The sequence below is a fragment of the Pteropus medius genome, unplaced genomic scaffold (assembly GCF_902729225.1).
Source record: "Pteropus medius unplaced genomic scaffold, Ma_sr-lr_union100, whole genome shotgun sequence".
Lineage (NCBI taxonomy): Eukaryota > Metazoa > Chordata > Mammalia > Chiroptera > Pteropodidae > Pteropus > Pteropus medius.
In genome coordinates this window covers 2410896-2425150 of record NW_024355206.1, presented here as the reverse complement: position 1 = coordinate 2425150, position 14255 = coordinate 2410896, and the positions used below count along the sequence as shown (strand labels likewise).

The window sequence follows — 14255 nt, the reverse complement described above, 5'->3', positions numbered from 1 at the left end:
AACACTGCCCGTTGTGTGCTTGGCAGTGGCGTATTCCAGTCAGGGTGAATCCTTGTTGTTGTGGCCATGCGTACCGTCTACCTCTGTCGCTATGGCCACATTTTTCATGAACTCATTGAGGAAACAGGTGGCTGTAGAAAGAGGTTTTGAAATCCACCGAACAACTTATTTAATCTACCTGTGTGTTGTGGGCTTCCTTCTTAGTCGGAACACAAAGCAGTCACCCTACTTCCATGAGACTCTGTCCATCCTGAGAGGTCCATTCACATGCCTCTTCTCCATTACTCCTTGTCACCAATCCTCTAATTTTATTACCTCCAGGTCTAATGAAACCTATGAGTCCTAGAAGATCTACACCCAAGGGTATCTTTGTTGCCAAAGTGGAGCATGCGCTATACCCCTAAAAGTCTGCCTATTGGGAGAGATTCTTTTCTTTCCTGTTACGTAGGTCTGCCTCTATGTGGTTTGATAGTCTGTTTTCATCTGATGCCTGCAAATTATACTGAGGCATCTAAAAATCAGGCTCTCTGGTTTTTACCTTTTAGTCAGCTAGTCATAGGAACCACCTCCTAAGGCTCTAGGCCTGGACTGAAGAAGGGATGGAAATGTGGAGGGAGTAGATACCCTGGGAATATGAGTCATGCAATTTCCTTGTAACTATTGGATCAGCTAAGTTTATCCATTATTTGTCACTTCCATCTGATCATGAAGTATTTTGCATACATCCTAATGGGCAGCTCAGCTGCAAGACTACCAGCTTTCTTATGGTTGGACATTCTGTCTCTGCCAGGGCAAATAATAAGCCACCACCTGTTGAGGTGACGTCACCAAGATGGCAGCATAGGTTGTTCCTGACTTCACTCTTCCTGACAAGAACTACAACTAACAACTATTCATGGACAAGACACCCCCGGGAGAGTCCTAGAACATGCACCACCGAGAAGAAGACAGAGTGCACGAAAAAGGTAAGAGGAGCGGCTGAATGCTGAGCGCATCGCCCCACCACGAGGCCGGCTTGGCACCACACTGAGAGATCTCCCCTGAGCCCACGGTTCCCTCGGTGGGAAAAGAGAGCCCAACAGGACATTCCAGCATAGTGGGCTGCTTCTTGGGAGCCCCCACACCAGTCTCCATGGGAATTGTGGGGGAATTAGCAGGGCTCGACCCCTGGGAATCTGCTTGTGATGGAGAAGTGGAGAGGAGCTGGCAACACCTAGCACTCAGATGTAGGCGGACCCAGTTCCTACCTGCAGGGCCCAATGTTTGTCCTAAGCAGTGCTTTGCTCATCTGCGGAACCAAGTCGGTGGTGCGGTCTGACCAGGAAACTGTCGCCCGGCCCCTTCTGGCCAGAGCCTGGCAAGAGCACCGACCGGAAGCTGCGCAGCACAAGCTGTGAACTGTTCAGAGAACGTTTACCCCCTGAAAGGGCAGAGCGTTTTTTGAAGCCCCACACGCCTCAGCTGCGGTTCTGCACTGAGGCTGGCCACAGTCGGCCACAGATCTGCGAAATCAGGAAGTTCTAGTGGCAGAGCTTAGCATGGCATCCGGGGCCTACCCCAGCGCCTTCTCTTGCTTTGCATCCCGCACAGAGCTGGCAACCCTCTGGGTAAGCAGTAGCTGTTTCAACTATGCAACCCTGAACTGTGAAATAACCACGGTGGGACTCACGCCCAGCTCCATCAACCCCACTTCCACAAGCCTTAGCAGGGCACCGTAGTGATTCTCTGTTGCCAAGGATTAGTGTTAGCTCAACATCAAGTAGTCGTCAAGTTCTAGGAATTCCTTTTCTTTCCTAGGATACAATTACCCGAAACATATTTTATGTTCCTTTTGTAACAGGTGAGTTTTATAGTACATGCTTGTGATGTTACTACATAATTCTTTTTTAAGGATACCAAGCCTTCTTTTTAGCCAGAAAGCTGTGGCTCTTTGAACTGACATAGGTCTGGGAATTAGGTGAGAGGTAGTGAGTCTCTGTAATCATGGCTCAAATCAATCTCTGTTTACTAAACCCAGCATTGGTTTTTTTGGGGTTGTGTACATCAAGTAAAACCTTAAGGGGCAGACCATTTATTTCAGTCATCGAGGTCTAATTATCTCCAAAGACCCCATGAGGTATAACTGCTGTTCATTACTCTAGCTCTGCTGCCTATGACGGTAACTTCATCTGCCTTTTCTCTGGTAGTTGAGTGCACCTATTAGATCTTTGTCATCCGACGTTTCAGTCATTCTCACTTAAATCAAGGAGCTCATTATAACGGCAGCATGCCCTACCTTCATACTCCTCCTGCAGTGGACAGCGACTAACGGGACTTTGAAGGGTGTTGGTGCTCTTCATCCTCAATGTACTTCTCAGTACCATGGCGACAAGACTGTCTTCTGAACTCTCTCATGGGTTATTTTTGGGGTGGGAGTTGTGAACGCATCGCATGATAAATCTGCTCTTATATTCATATCTCCTCAGCTTTTTTGGTTCTTTTCTTTATATTATATCAGGTTCTTTCTGGCATTTCAAATTCATATAGGTTACTGTTGACTCTAGTTTTAGTCTATCAACAAAGGAAATAAATGGAATCCTTCCCAGTTGCTTGAGTCAATATTTTGCATCCAGAATCTCTGGTAGATGTTCACACATTGAAAATTTGACCTGAACTAAAATTATGTTCCTCTCTCCCTGTTCCAGGTCCATGAGACTTCATTCCCACACATTCGTCATAAAAATATTTAAATTAACATACAGTAAAATTGACTCTTTTTTGGTGTATAATTCTGTGAGTTTTAACACACATAGATTCATGTAACTACCACCACAATTAAGTTACAGAATAATTCCATCCCCCCTAAAATCTTCCTTGTACTACTCTTTGGTAGTTACACCCTTCTCCCACTCCTAACTCCTGGAAACCATTGATCTGTTCTCCGTCACTATGGTTTTGTCTTTCTGAGAATGTCGTAAGTGGAATCAGATAGAATGTAGCCTTTTGAGACTGGCTTCTTTCATTCATCATAATGCATTTGGGATTCGTTCACATTGTTGGTGTGTGTCAACTTTCCTTGTTTCTGAGGTAGGCATTTATTGCTATTCTAGTTCTGGAGATCTTACTCTAGTATAACAACTGCCCTTTCAAAAGACATGATAGGGCTTTGAGTTCAAGCTTCAATGCAATTAAACAGACTGCAGCAGACACCGAGTTTGATTTTAGTTACATCAGCCCTGCTAGAGGTAAGAGATTCATTCTTTCTGGGTAGTCATAGAAACTTCCTGGTTCTCCACCATCCTTGGAGTGGAAAACTTAAAACCCTAAGCTTTTAAATTTTACTCTCTAAGCTTACCGGTACAGTGTGAGTCATAGTCTTCTCTGCAGGTTTTGTGTTCTGCCATAGCTGCCATTCTGATCACCAGTCTTCATTCCATGATCTTCATTTCAGGTAGACACAGGTGGTCTCTAAGAAATCATTTTGTCGCTAAGCGTTATATAGACTAGCAATATCACATCCTTTATTGATAACCGGATCCTTACCCTAGCCGGTTAGACAGCCTGTTAGTCCTGTATTCTCATTTTCTTGAAGATCTATTGCTCTTTCTGTTACTGTTTTGCTTAAGGTTCAACTGCAGACAACAGAATTAATTTGCCAAGTTAAAGCAGGAAGAGAAAGAAAATATTAATGTGTGTCTGGGTCTGTTTGGGCTGCTATAACAAAAATACCATAGACTAGGTAGCTTATAAACAACAGAAATTTATTTCTTACAGTACTGGAGGCTGGAAAGTCTGAGATCAAGACATTTGCAGATTCATTATCTAGTGGGGACCTGCCTTCTGGTTCATGGATGGATATCTATCCACTGTGCCTCACATGGTAAAAAGAGCAAGGAAGCTCTCTGAGGTCTCGTTCATGAGGGCTTCACCCTTATGACATAATCGTCTCCCCAAAGCCCCCACCTCCTAAAACCATCACATTAGGTATTAGGTTTTAACATGAATTTTTTTTTGGGGGGGTGGGGTGCATAAAATTCAGTCTTTGCTAATGAATTTTAAGATAGTCTCCAAAATTCCTTCTTCTTGGTGTACATGCCTTGTGTAATCCCGTGTCTTCGAGTGTGGCAGAAACTTTGAATATGACAGGATATTACTCATGTGATTGTTACATTACGTGGCAAAACAATTTTTGGTGCTAAAATTAAGATCCCTAATCAGTTGATTTTGAGTTAATCAAAACTGAGATTATTCTGGGTGGTCCTGACCTAATCAGATTACCCCTTAAAAATATGAGAAGAAATAGCAGATACCCTTCTGCTGGCCTTGAAGGAGCAAACTGCCATATTTCAGAGAGGGCCATGTGGCAAGGACCCAAAGGCAGTCTCTAGGAGCTCATAGTGGTCCCCAGCTTTTACAGTTAAATAAAACAGCTTAATCACATGGCTCTAGGGAAATTAATTCTGCCAACAGAGAAAATTAATTTCTGAGAGAGCTTGTCAAACCTAGTCAAGCCTCCGGAAGAGGACATGGCTGACACCTGGATTTCCATGAGGTCTTGAGCAGAAGGGCTAGCTAAAATGTAGTGGACTCTTGATCCATGGAAATTATGAGATAATAAATGTGTGCTATTTTAAGCCACTAAGTTTGTGGCAATGTGTTACATAGCAATAGAAAACAAATATAGCGCACTAACAAGCTTACAAATTTCTAAAAGGTCCAGGACCCAAGGCTGAAAACCACAAAGCCAGAACTGACACAACCAGGATATGTGCCCAACCATACAGCGAGACCGTGATAGTTGCATACCTGCCACTACTTTCATCTATCTGATTGATGTACAGCATTCCTAAAGCGAGCATCAAACATCATGAATAAAAGCTGTCCACTGTGGTGGAGCGCAGACAACATGTTGTTAGAATGTTGTTTTCTCATCTGTGATGTAGGAAGATAGTTAAAATAAAACTTTTAAAGTATTTGAGTAACATACAGCTCTTAATGTTCTATATGTGTTAGCTATTATTGTTTATGATTGAATTGTCCAAGGCCACGAAACTAGCAAGAAGCTGAGTGGAGCCTTAACTTTAGGTCTGTCTACTCCCAAAATCCTTTCTTCTCTTTATCCCTTCTTTAGCAGGAAGAGTGATCCAGGAACCCAGTTTAAAAAACAAAAAACAAAAAACTTTGCCTATTCCCATTCTTAGTCTCTCCCAGGAGAGAAAGTTTCACCTCCAAGAGATAGAGGAAATCCTGCATAATGGAACATGAATGTTTTATGAATTGGTCTTTACTGAGTAAATTAAAGGGTCATTAAGATACTCATTAACAAGTACAGCACTCTGCTTGGAATTCTGAAAATGATAGGACAGTGTGCAACCAGATGAGCTCTTGAGGACTCCTTGAAATTCCCTAGATCAGCTTTCCTGCTTTCACAATATTCTCTCCTGATTTCTGCCTCCGGTGTCATACATCATGATTTAAATATACATCTCTTTTTCTCTGTTACTAATTATCTGGAATTCTTCTCTACCTGTCACTGTGAAGAAAGGGTGTAAAAGTTTGGAACATCTGCCTTTACTTGCTGTGGAAGATTGTGTGTGTGTGTGTGTGCGCGCGCGCGCACGCACATGTGCACGTGTATGCATGAGTGGAGAGTAGGGCAGATGGTTTGGTGAGGATGTGTTGGCTCTTAGATCTGATATAGGAGAGAGGAATTCTGACCAATATGGCGCAGGGTGAAGGGGCTAATGAAGCAGTATCTAAACCAGGAGGTAAAATGGCTTAGTGATATCTAAACAGAACATACTTAGCCATGTGTAGAAATATGATCATTATAAAACTTAAATATATTAAATCAAGTTGTTAATTTAAAAAGTGAAAAAGTTGAAAAAGGAAAGATGGCAGTGATCCGGGTGATGTTTTCATCCAAGGACAGACATGGATGGCCAGTGATTGTGGAGAGGTCTTTGAAGCTCTTCATATAGTCAATATTCGAGCAATATACAGTCAACATAAACCCTAGGCATAACTCCCAGCCCTTGCTTATAAACAACAGAACTTGATATGGGTAATTCAAACTCAAATGGATTTACCCGGAAAGTTATTGGGCTGCTCACCAAATAAATGACAGAATTCTGGAGGGCTGGGTTTCAAGTGGTAAGAATATGGCAACTGGCTAGGATGTTGCTCGATTTGTATAATAAAAATATTTCAAGAGTTTTCTGGTTTCAGATAATGGCAGAGGACCTTATGCCTGACTAACTTTCCTAGTGGCAATAATTTTAAATTCGTGGCAAAATACAAAAATAATTGTTTGAAGGCACCGAACGGTGACCAAAAGCAGGCAGAAACTGGAGAGACTAGAACTCATAAAAGAAGGGAAACACTCTGGGTAAGATTCACATTTATCTGTTTTTTTCCCTTGGAGCACTCCCCAGTCTGTTCTGTGTATGGGCATGGAGCTCAGTTTCTAATGGACTGAGGAGACAGATGTTAGAGTTGAGAGTTTTCAGAATGGCTGAAAATTAAAGGGGGGGTGATATCTAAGAAAAGAGGGAGTCATATGAAAAGGAGCCCCCAAATCTGTATACAGTTTTTCCTGAAATTCTTAGCTGACTCCTGAACTATGAAGACATAGGACGAGACTCCAAGGAACCCCAGAAGAAAGTTCTAAGGCTCTTATTAAGCAGATATTACAGTACCTTCTCACTGTGGTGGACATAAAATTTAGAGTTCAAGTACTGCCAAGTTAAAAGAGCTTGAGAAGCATCTCATCTTTTCTGTTAAAATGCCAGGAGGATCAAACTCTAGGAATAAGGGCCATCTACAAGGACTAAAGACTACTCCTTAGGAGAATGGTAAAACTGAAAAGACCTGTCCTAACAAAGCTCAAAATTAAGCCTCCGCAAGATCAAAGTTGTCTGGCAATAATTTAACTGCTCGCTAGAACAAAAATCAATAGTTTTCTGACAAAGATAACTGTATCCAGGGTCTCTATAACATATCATCTACAATTTCCAGAATATTATAAAAAATTATTAGACATGAGAAAAAGAGGAAAAGGGTACCTATAGTCAAGAGAAAAACAAGTCAATAGAAACAGACTTAGAACTGCTCCAGATGCCTGTTTTAGCAGACCCGACTTTAATATAATTGTGAAGAATATATTAGAGTCTACAGGGAAAGATGATATATAATGGGTGAGGAGAAGGGGAATTTCAAAAGATATATGAAAACTGTAAAACAGAACCAAACGGAAATGCTAACAAAAAATAAAATATCCAAAATAAAAACTCTTTTTGATGAGATTAATAACAAATTGGACAGAATAGAAAAGAGGATGAATGAACTTGAAGACAGACCAGTAGAAATGATCTCAACTGAAACAGAAAAAATTGGAAATGAAAGAATAGAGTCTCAATAACTGAGAGGAATATGAAGAGTTTAGAATACATGCACTTGGAGTCCCAGAAAAGAAAAGAAGCAAGAGTATGGGGTAGGAGAAATATATGAACAATTACTGACCCCAAATTTCCCAATTTCATCAAAACAGCAATTTGAAAACGCCAAGAAAGATGAATACAAAAATGTCACACATGATCAAAAGGATGAAAGCATTTTAGATAAGAAAAAAATCTTAAAGGCAGCCAGGAAAAAGCCTAAAAAGGCAGCATACAGGGTAAGGATAACAGCTGACTTTGCAAAAAATTTTTAAGAAGAGAGAGATTTAAAATCAGAAAAAAAAAAAATCCATCTACTTGGAATTTTATGTCCTGAGTAAAATTTTTTCAAAAATGAAGGCTAAATACAATTTTAAAACGAAGGCAAAAATAAAAGTATTATCAGATAAATGAAGGCTGAAAGATCTGCTAAAGGTAGTTCTCAAGGAAAGTGGAAATTATGCCAGATAGAAATTTGAATCTATAAGAGAATAATGAGTGCCAAAATGGGAAATACATGGAAAAATTCTTTTTTCTTAATTTATTAGAAGACAATTCTTTACAGTAAAAATAATAAGTGTATTGTGTTAAGGCAAATTTATGACGACAATAGCACAAAGGGTGGGAGGGGTAAATGGAATTTTACTGTTATAAGTTACTGTTATATGCTAGATCATACACCAGGCCATAAAAACTAGCCTTGATGAATTTCAAAAGATTGAAATAATATAGATGTGATCTCTGATCACAAAGAAATTAAATTAGAAATCAATAACAGTACAATATTTGGAAAATTTCCACATATTTGGAAATTAAACAATATACTTCTTAGTAAGCCATAGATTATGGAAGGAATCGTAAGGGAAATTAGCAAGTGCTTCAGACTAAATTATAATTAAAGCACAGCAAATAAAAATTAGTGGGATAAAAAAATAAAGCATTATAGCTTGAACTGCTCGTATTAATAAAGAAAGGTTTAAAACCAATGATATGGCTTTCACCTTAAGAAGCTAGAAAAAGAAGAATAAAATCTAAGGTTAGTATTGAAAAGGAAATAATAAAAGTAACTGTATAAATAAATAAAGCAAAAAATAGTTAAAGAAAACGGAGTAGACCAAAGAGTCAGTGAACTTGAAGATGGATGAGTAGAAATGCTATAATCTGAAGTAGAGAGAGGAAAATGATTGAATAAAAAAGAGAACAAAGCATCAGGGACCCATGCGACAATGTGAGAAGGGTGAGAAGGTCTAACAACTGTGGAATTGGAGTCCCAGAAGTTGAGGAGAGAGAGCATGGGGCAGAAAAGAAAAATGTTTGAAGATACAATGGCTGAGAATTTCCATTTTGTGAAGACATAAATGGACAGGTTTGAGAATATCATTAACTCTCAAGGTTAGAGACAAAAATCGCATTGACGCAAATCATAGTCAAAGTGCTAAAAACCATAGATGAAAAAATCATGAAGGCAGCCAGAGCAAAGTGAAACATTACAGGCATGGTGGCAATGATTTAAAGTTCCACTGATTTCTCATCAGTAATTATAGGAATCAGAAGACAATAGAAAAACATCTGTAATGTGCTGAATGGAAAATTAGAAGGGGTCACTCTAGAATTCTATCTCCTGTGAAGATATTCTTCAAGAATGAAGGTGAAATAATGACATTTTCAGATAAAGAAGTCAGAATTTATTGCCAGCAAAACTGCACTAGAAGAAATGCCAAGGGTAGTTCTTTAGTTTGAAAGGACATAACATAAATTGAAATCCAGATCTTTAGGAAGGAATGAAAAGCACCAGAAATGGTGACTATCTGTGTAAATATAAAAACCTTCCCACAAAGAAAACTCCAAGCTCAGATAGCTTCACCGTTGAACTCTATCAAAATATTTAAGGAAGAAATACACCCATTTTAAATAAACTTTTTATGAGAACAAGAGGAAGAAACACTTTCTAACTTGTTCATATCAAAACCAAAGACAATAAGAGCAAAGAAATTACCAGTATTTCTCATGGATATAGATGTCAAAATCTTGAGCAAAATATTAGCAGATCAAGTCTAGCATTATCTACAAAGGATAATATATCATAATCAAAGGAGACTTACTCCAAGAATGTAAGGCTTTCTTAACACTGGAAAATCAATTAATTGCGTCACCTAAACAGACTGAAGAAGAAAACCGTATGAGTGTCTCCATAGATGCAGAAAAAGTCAGAGCTGCCAGCCCGTCAGGAGGTTGATGTCATCCACAAGAATGGAATATCACGGCCTCTTGCCTGGTTTCCAGATTTCTATCAGTACATAGACCCAGAGCTCATAGACTGAAGGGAATTGTGGCCTCTAGGGAGCACAGTAAGGTTTCAGTTAACTAGAAATTGCAGCTACCACTCGCTAGCTCTTAGGTCCTTATGCCAATGGAACCAGTAGGAAAAGAAAGGAGTTCCTGGGTGGGGACATAATTGACTCTGATTACCATGAGGAGCTGGGTTTGCTGCTAAATAATGGGGACAGGGAGGAGTGTGTCAGGAACCTAAGGGATGAACTGGGAGCATATTTTGATGCCGTTGTGATCCGTGGACAACTCTAGCAATGATGTCTTTATAAGATCAAGACAACTAAGGATTCAGACTTCTTGGAGACGAAGGTCTAGGCCCCATCACCAGGGAAGCAATCAAGTAAAAATAGATGCCAAATGAAGCGATGGTGAATATCAGTTATAACACCGTCAGGATCAGCTGCAGTAACACAGATGGAGCAAGTTTGGTTTGCTAACTCTCCTTCAGTCTTTTTAGGGAATAGCAACCTCCCATCACCTTGAAGTCCTGATATTCATCTCACCTCTTGGGGAAGATTGAAGGTGCTTTGTTTTGATATGAGATACATATATAAATGAGAATGAGTAGATCCGAAAGGTACGAAGGGTGGGTTGTACTGGACTCCATTCGTATGCCACCTGAGGTCCATGTGGCCACACCTTCCCTCTGCCCGGGACTTGGTCACTTGCTTTGTTCTCCAGTTGAGCAGACTTAGCAAGAGCTCACCATGCTATTCCCACAGCAGTAAAGCCAGCCCTGTCGTCACTCCCACTACGGTTGGAGGATCCTTGAAGACAGTACTGCGTAACGAGAGACCAACTGCTGGGCCTTGGACCTCCAGAAGCGCTGGCTTCTCCAGAGGTTGCTTGGGGAGACCAGGCTACACACCTCAGAAGAGCAAGGGAGTAAATGCGCCGTAGAGCTGACGTTGACCAGTGGGAGATGGGGACCAGGAAGGAGTCAACAGATAGTTTCTCCATTCTTCCCCACGAATGAACTGTGAAGGGGTACAGCGGATGAACCGTTGAGATCTGACGGCGATCCGCAAGCCTGACGGTCAGTTGCGTTTGTCATGAAACTGGCGCACTTCTTCAATACCCCGTCGTGTGCTGTCCCCCTTCCCTGCCTCGGTCTCCTTTGCCCTGGGGTCACACTCTTGGACATGTTAGTAGGTGAGCTTCTCTCCCAGGCAGCATCTCTCCTCCGGGGAACCCGGGTTAGGACCGCTACGCAGTGAGAATGATATCATGTTGTTGATGAGGGTGCTGCAGGTGGTGGCGGTTTTGGAGAATGACATTGCCCTGGCTGCTGGTGGTGACGACTTGTATAGGTGACGGAAGCCTGGGAAGTCTGGGGTAACAGTGGGTTGTGTGACTGTTCGACCCACATTTGGTGTCCTTCTCTTTAGTACTCTTTCCTGGGGAAGGATGATACATCCCTATCCTTTTGAATCTAAGCATAACCGTGTGATTTGCTTTAGCCAATAAAGAAGCTATAAAAGCCAGGTGGGCAGTTCTGCCAAATTCACTTTCCGTCTGCTTTGAGGATTGACACACTCTAGTAGAGACTGCTCCTTCAGCATGGTTCTTGGAGCAGAGCCACAACTGACCTGTGACAGACATACAGCATAAGTGGGAAATAATCCTTTGTAATTGAAAGTCAACTAGATTTTAAGGAGTTTGTTACCACAGCATAATCTAGTATATCTTGATTTATATGAGAGAACAGAAGTGTGTCTTTGGGATACTAGTGGTAAATAGGAAAAACTACTGCCTTAAAAAGGGATCTTCTCTCTTGGAAAAACCTTCTGGGTAGACGTTTTGGGAGAATCATAACCCATTTGAATCTGGCCCAAAGAGAAATGAGAAAAACTCTTCACGGGCTGAGGCAGATGCTAGGTGTTCCCCAACTTGCATGTTTGTGTCAGTGGAGTTCTTCTTGGAGTCCTGCAGAGTTCTAGAGAAGTGGATTCACGTGCTCGCAGGCTGCGACGGAGTCTGGGAGAGGGAGATGGGGTGGTCAGGCCTGGGAGTGTGGCACGGAGGCCTCTGATGTCTTAGAATCCTGCTTGGCTAATGCAATCAGGCACATGGGGAGCAAACGGTTCTCTACTTCCCACCAGCCCATAGGAGGTTCCTGCTAATGATTAGCTCAGGCTGATTCTCATTAATGCCTTTATTTACAGGCAAATGAATCAATTATGGGAAGCAGGGTTTTCTCTTCATAGTCAGATGTGTGCTGCATTTTGTTTGCTGGTGTTTTGGGCCAGGAGTGCCCAGCCCTGTTCTTTGTAGGGCGGTTAGTTTGGAGTGAGAGAGGAGGGGCCTGTGTGTCATGATGGGGAGTGGCGGGGATAGAAGATGGCTTCATTAGGAATAGCCAGGGAGTGGATACTTGGAGAGGAATAATCTAATTGAGTTTGCACCCTCCTCCGTGTCCCCGTCTCACCCAGAATATGCAACTTCCGATTAAAAGCTTAGAGCTGGGAGAGACCACGTCCTCTCCCCCTGGAGGACTGCTGTGCTCCCTTGCTAGCAGGAGCAAGCACGAGTTACACAAGCTTTCAGAACGTGGGGGTGCCGAAAGGTGAGTGCTCTGTGCTCCTTGACCTACATTTTCTTTGTCTTTGTAAAGGAGGTAGTGGGGGTGGTGGGTGCCATGAGAGCAGGAAGGAAAAGTGCCTTGTAAGTGGATATTGGTGCAGTCAACGTCCGTTTACTGAGCACCTACTTGTTTTACTCTGCTAAGTAATGGAAACGCGTAGAAAAAAGACGGTCGTGATCCTGTTTCCTCACAGTGGCCACATTCTAGCAAAGAATATGGAGTTTGAACAATTAAAGATGCAATAGGTGCATCAAAGGGGCTTAACTAGGGACCTGGGGACCTAACATTGAAGGTCAAGGGGAAATGATGTGTGAGATGAGAGCTGAGAGGGGCAGCGGCTGTATGAAGTATGTACTTGTGCATACGTGTGGCCGTGCACACACACAGGTGCATGTGCAAAGTAAAATCCTGGGTAATGAGGTAAATGAATTAGTACATAGAAAAAATTTTCTAAATTGCCAAGTTTATAATCCATTGAGCACTCAGATGATTTTATTGCCGACCAATTAGATGTAGATTTTTTTACAAAATTAATTTTATGTTTCCTTGCCCACTTAAGCAGGCTAAGTATTTCCATCTTATTTCAGGGCCTTCACTGTCAATATCATGACTATCCAATACTTCGAGAGAATGCTTCCTAAGGATTTATTTAGGGATATATAATAACTTCATCCCACTGAGATGGCTTCAGACTGCTTTGCTTTTGAGTTCTTATGTCTGCTTTTTATAGTTTGCTGCCTCTTTGCTATCAGGCTGTCAGCTGTCACTTCCTGCAGCTGTCAGAAAGCCTGGCTTTGGCAGGGCTCACCACTCTGAGCATCTGCCCCGCCCCCAGCACACACTCTCCCTCATTTGATTCTGATCAGGTATGACTTGGGAGTCCAATTGACTTATCTGAACTGTGAAGTGATGATTCTTAAAGTGAGGCCACTGGGCCAGTAGCGGTATCTTTATCTGGGAACTTGTTTGAAATGTAAACTCTCAGGCCCCATCCCAGACCTTTGAATCAGAAACTTGAGGCGGGGGTGGGGCCAGTGATCTGCATTTAACAAACTGTCCTGGTGTTCAATGTCCCTAATGTTTGAGAACCAGTGCTGTGAGGAGGGATTGATAGGGTCCGAGTGAAGGCCGACGCTCTCCCACGTGCAAACTACATGTGCCTTTGAGGGTCAGCCGTGATCTATGCCCTGTCTAGTCAAGGGGCTTGTGTTTCTTGGTTCTCGGCCATTGTTCGTTGTGATTGGTTGGTGACAGGAGAGCTGAGTCTTAGGAAGGTGTGTGTGTGTGTATGTTTGCTCATGAGTGTGCATGCCTACAGAAAGAGAGACTGAAGGATAGAAAGAAAAAGCCTGGGCCCAGCGAGAGAGACATGTCTTACGTTCTTCTTCTGTTTTTAACTGCTAGAATCTCCCACATGTTCTGATTTCTGAACTCCAGCATGACCCCTCCAGCTTGGGCTCCCAGGGGTCCTTAGGTCCTTAGCAGAAGTGTCTCCTGGTTTCCCTTCTCTCCTACCCACGATTGGCTGCCTGTGGCCCAGGCTGAATGTCAGGAACACTCTGAAAGGCACCAGCTGCCGGTGACACTGCCAGAGACTCCGAACAGAGCTCTTGGGAAGGACAGCTGGGATATGTGTGGGAGCCTCAGAGATGCATGGATTTGGGTTTGTAAACACGGGCCTGTTAAATTTAGGGTGGGCCATAGGCCTAGGAGAGCTCCGTAGCATCTTTTGGCAATGGATGAACATTTTGAGTGGTTTTAAAACGGCTGAACATTTTGAGTGGTTTTAAAACACAGCTCATACCTTACATAGTAGGAGGCCTGTTTTAGCACAGCTCGTCATCAGGGGGTGGAGAGGGGAGGGCTGGCACTGGTTGAACACCCACCACCCTCCATGTGCCAGGGACTTTGCATGAACCATCTCA

The 14255-nt window shown here is 42.3% G+C and overlaps 1 protein-coding gene across 1 annotated transcript in view; it reads left to right on the top strand.

The window, feature by feature from the left end:
* The first annotated feature begins 459 nt into the window (after window positions 1–459).
* The window catches only part of NTRK3 (neurotrophic receptor tyrosine kinase 3), a 427675-nt gene continuing 413879 nt past the window's right edge, over window positions 460–14255 (top strand). Inside the window, exon 1 of the mRNA XM_039858221.1 lies at window positions 460–965. The gene's annotated coding sequence lies outside the window, so the exon portion shown is untranslated. The remainder of the gene's footprint in view (window positions 966–14255) is intronic.